Raw genomic sequence first — 5,626 nt, 5'->3', positions numbered from 1 at the left:
GCAATCCGATTGTTGTTGCAAAGCTGTGGCCACCTTGGAAACGCGCTTCCATATATTTGCTCTCCTTTCCTGCCTCACTCCCTTCCATTGTTCTTGCTTCCCTAGGATTGGACTTACCAATAAGGTCTTAGCACCTAAGCTTTTTGCCTCAAACTCTATTTTCTAGGAAATCCAGGCTAAGACAATTGATAGCATTTATTAAGTGCTTACTATGTACCCTATACTGTTTCAAGCACTTACCATTATTAATTATTTTTTTATTGTGGCAAAATTTACATAAAATAAAAATTGCTATTTTCACCATGGTTAAGTGTGCAACACTATTAATTTATTTTTAAAGTAAACTTAAAAAATAAAGTAAAACATACAGACCAGTGCAGAATTCCTGCAGTCAATGTATTTGTACAGGTCAATGAATTTCTGTAAATTGAACAAGATATAGACCGTTAATAACCCCAGAGAAGCCCGTCTCTAGTATCTCTGCCAGTCATTAGCCCTTCCCAAAGGATGTCACTAGTTTGACTTCTATCACCCTTCGTCTGCAGTAGAAAGAATTATTTTATGCCTGGATTCTTTTGCTCAACATTGTGTTTGTAAGATTTATTGATGTTGGATGTGGCAGTGGTGTGTCCATTATCATTGCACATAGCATGCCACTGTATGACGATACCTTAATTTATTTATCCATTCTGCTGTAAATAGACCTTTGGATAGTTTCCAGTCTTTGATATAAATAATGCTGCTATGAACATTCTTTTTTTTTTCTGCTTTTTCTCCCCAAAGCCCCCCAGTACGTAGTTGTATATTTCTAGTTGTGAGTGCCTCTGGTTGTGGCATGTGGGATGCTGCCTCAACGTGACCTGATGAGCAGTGCCATGTCCATGCCCAGGATCCAAACCAGCAAAACCCTGGGCCACCAATGCCCAGTGCGTGAACTTAACCACTCGGCCACAGGGCTGGCCCCCATGGACATTCTTGTATATGGCTTTTGGTGCTGGGCCACAAGGATTATATAGGTTCAGCTTCAATAAATACTGTTTAATCTTCCCCCAAAGTTCACACTTCCATCAACAGTGTATAAGAGTTCTCGTTCTTACATTCTTGCTGACATTAGATATTGTTGGTTGTGGGGTTTTGGTTTTTTTTTGTTTCTTTGGGGTTTTTGTTTTTGTAATTTTAACCATTCTCTATGTATGCACAGTAGCATCTCAGTAGTGTTTTAATGTGCATTTCTCTAAGGGCCATAAGGTTGAACACTATTTCATATAGTTTTTGACCATTTGAATACTTTTTTGTGAAGTGCCTATTCAAGTCTTTTGTCCAGTTTTTCCCTCTTTCAGGTGTCTGACTTTTTCTTATTGATTTGAAGGATTTCTTTATATCATCTGAATATGAACCCCTATCAGATATATGTATTGTGGATATTTTCTCTCACTTGTGTAGCTTGCCTTCTCAATTTCTTAATGGGGTCTTTTTATGAACTTAATTTTAATAAAGACCAATTGTCAATGTAACATTGAGTATCTTCATGTTCTGTGGAATAGGCAAAAATTTCTTCAATAGGACACTGAAGCCCTAACCTATAGACTAAGAAATATTTGCCTATCCCAAGTTCATGAAGATGTTTTATGTTATCTCCTAGAAACTTTAATCTTTTAACTTACATCCACAGTCCACCTGTAACTGATTTTTGTGTATTGCATGAAGTAGAGATCAAGATTTTGGTATCCCATTGACCCAGCACCATATATTGAAAACACCTGCACTACAATGTTGACTTTGTCATACTCAAGTGATTGTGTAAGTGTTTCTGTTTTCATGAGATGAATTGGCCTATAAATTCTCTTTTTAATAATGTCCTTATTGATGTTTGCTTTAAGGTACTACTGTCCTCATAAAAAGCATTGCAAATGCTCCATTTTTTCCTAGTCTTTGGAAAAGTTTGTATATGATTGGGTATTATTTCTTTCTTAAATGTTTGGGGAAATTCATCAGAAAAGCAATCTGACCTTGGAGTGTTCTTTGGGGGTGAATTTTAATTAGAAATTCAATTTCTTTAGTAGATATGGAAATATTTATATTTAAAATTTTTCCTTGTATCATTTTTATTAAATTTTATTTCTTAAGAAATTTATCATTCATCTTAATTTTCAAGTTTATTGGCATCATTTTGTTCATAACATCCTCTTATTAACTGTTTAATGTCTGATGCAAAGAACTGATGTCTTCTTTTTCATTTCTTATATTGGTTATTTACGTCTTTTTTTTTCTTGATATGCTTAGCTAAAGGTCTGTCAATATTATTAGTCTTTGCTAAAAGACTCAAAGTTGGGTTAATTTTCTCTATTGTATTTTTCCCCCTATTTCATTGATGTCTACTCTTATCTTTATTATTTCTATCTTTCTGTTTCCTTGAATTTAATTTGCTTTGTTTTTCAGTTTCTTGAGATTGATACTTAGACAGTTAATTTTCAATCTTTTTTTTATTTCTAATATTTGCATTTAATGCTATATATTTTCTTCCAAGAATGGGTCTAGCTGCATCCTTCATGTGTTGATGTGTTGTTATTATCATTCAGTTCAGAACATTCTCTTATATCCATTTGATTTCTAGTTTGATCCTTGGTTATTGAGAAGTGCATTGCATAAATTCCAGATATCAAATATTTGGGGATTTTTTTCTTTCTTTTTTCTTTTTGATTCCTAGTTTAATTCTACTGTAGTTAGAGAACATGCTTTTTATGATGTTAATCTTTGAAGATGATGATACTTACTTTCAGGTACGGTATAAGGTCAAGTTTTATAATGACACACGTGCACTTGAAAACATGCATATTCTGAAGTTTTGGGGAGCAACAATATATATCTATGTATACCAATTAAGTCAAATTTATAAATCATGTTGTCCAAGTCTTGTGTAGGTCTACTGATTTTTTTTTTTTTAGGAAGAGTAGCCCTGAGCTAACATCTGCTGCCAAATTTCCTTTCTTTCTTCTTTTTTTTGCTGAGGAAGACTGGCCCTGAGCTAACATCCATGCCCATCTTCCTCTACTTTATATATGGGATGGCTACCACAGCATGGCTTGCCAAGTGGTGCCATGTCTGCACCCAGGATCCGAACCCGTGAACCCTGGGCTGCCAAAGTGGAACGTGCAAACTTGACCACTGTGCCACCAGGCCAGCACCTCTGCTGATTGTTTTGACTGCTTGTTAACATCAGTTAATGAGAGATATATGTTTAAAATCTTCCTCTGCGATTGTGGATCTGCCCATTTCTCCTTAAAGTTTGTTTGGTTTTCTATTTATATATTTTGAGGCTGGTTACTCAACAAATAAATATTTAGGATTGTTATAGCTTCCTATTGTCTTGACACTTTTATCATTATGAAATGTCTCTATTAAAGTCTCTCTGAAATACTTACTGCATTAATAGCTATTTTTATTAATATTACTACCCAGCTATTTATGGTTTAACTTTTTATTTTCCTTTTTTTTGTCTTTTTAAAGATTTAATGGTGGTTTTTTTTTATTATTCTATTTTCCTCCTCTCTTAGTTGTTAGTTATACGTTTGATTATTCCTTCAGTGATTACTTTTAAGATGGTGACATGCAACTTTTATTTACTACCATAAGTTAGTTATTTTACCACTTCCTAGACAATAGAAGAACCTTATAGTTCTTCAACGCTATTTGTTCTTTAACTCTCCTCTTAAATTCCTTTTATATTGCAAATTTCACGAGACATTATTATTGCTGTTTTGAACAGTCAATATTCACTGAGTTTTACTCACACCCTTACCCTTTCCAGCAGTACATTTCATTCCTTTAGCCATTATTGTACTTTCATCTGGGATCATTTTCTTTTTGTTGAAGAACTCTCTTTAACTTTTTTTTCCATGTGAGTCTGCTGGAAACAGTTTATATCATTTTTGTTTTACCTGAAGACATCTTTATTTTTCCTTCCTTTCTTAAGGATATTTCCACTGTGTATAAAATTCTGGATTTGTGGTTATTTCTTCAGTATATGAAATATGTTATTCCATTATTTTCTTGCTTCCACTTTTTCTCTTGAGAAATCATCTTATGATATTATAGTCGAAGTTTTTTTTTTTCTCAATCTGCTTTTAAGATTTTCCCTTTACTTTTTGTTTTCAGTATTTTTACTAAGGTTTTCCTAAATTGTGATTTTCTTTGTATTTATACTGTTTGGGGTTAGTAGAGCTTTTGAATCAGTGGCTTGGTGTCTTTTGTCTGAAAATTATTGGCTAGAATCTCTTCTTGCATCTGCCCAGTTTTCTCAGTGGCCTCCTTGTTGGACTCCAATTATTCCAATTACTCTGTTAGACCTTTGTACCTTTCCCATGTATCTGTCATGTGGCGGGGTTTTTTTTTTTTTTTTTTGTATTTTTAATCTTTTCTTTTTTCTGTGCTTCAGTTTTGTTATTTATTTTTTAGGAAAAATAGTCACAGAATACTCAAGATTAACATTAATGAAGAACAATTGCCTCATTTCTATTCCCCAGAAATTTTTCTCTCCAAGATTACTAAGAATAATACCTTCTTTGACTCTTCAATTCTTGGAGGGAGGCGATAACCACTCAGCACATACATTCTGTCTTTGGTTTAGAGATGAATTCAGATACATTAAATTGCTAATAATTTTATACTTAAGGCTGTGATATATGGTAGAGCAGTCATTTCTGAAATTTATTCAAATGTGTGGGTAAGCTTGCCTCAGGGGGGTTTTATAAATTTATGAGTAAGCTTTAATTTTGTAACAGTGATTAGGGAGGTGAGAGCATTACTAACTTTTAGTGGACTGGGGCTAAGGATGCTATGTATTCTGCAACGCGGGGGATAGTCCCTTACAAGGACCAACCATTATGTGTCTTGCACAACTTTCAACAGTCCTGCTGTATATTGATTTGACCCTATATCCTGACTCCCTTTTACTATGAAGCCTAAATTATTTTTTGCATAGTTCAGGTAGACACTGAATTCTGCATGAATGGTACACAGAGGGAATACTGTGTTTTGTTTGGAACTTTATGGAGAGTTAGTCACAATGATGGAAGATCACATCAACTACTCTATTCTGCCCATGGCATTTTGGTTTCTTACATAACTCCCCTATATTTTGTCAGCAATACAACTCGTCGTCTGTGTGTTTAAGAGGATTCTACAGCTAGATACAAGCATCTCCTCACTTCACTGATCTACATTTCATAATGAAAATAAATTGTTATAAATTACCTTCTCTTTATTTCTTCTGTAAAGTCGAAGCATTGCCCTGTACATTGATTTTAAAATTCTATGTGTAGGTCCATGATATTACGTACCAAATTGAGTTCAAGATAAGTTTTCATTTCAGGATTTTTGTTATAAAATGAGAAGTCTGGAGTCCGAAAGGTTGAGAACAAGTAGGAGAGAATCACGATGTTCGCTGAGTCTGATTTCAATACACAGATAAGACCCAACACAAAGATGCCTTTTTATTACTATTACTTGCTGTTGTTATTATTTTTAAAAATACTGTTACATAAAGCGGTTTTAGGCACTAAGTCGATTCCCTCCGGGCTGGGAACCTCCGCGCCCCAGTCCGCAGGGCTCCTAGGCAGCCCGCGTC

The sequence above is a fragment of the Equus asinus genome, chromosome 2, assembly GCF_041296235.1.
Source record: "Equus asinus isolate D_3611 breed Donkey chromosome 2, EquAss-T2T_v2, whole genome shotgun sequence".
Lineage (NCBI taxonomy): Eukaryota > Metazoa > Chordata > Mammalia > Perissodactyla > Equidae > Equus > Equus asinus.
This window is presented reverse-complemented; position numbering follows the sequence as displayed.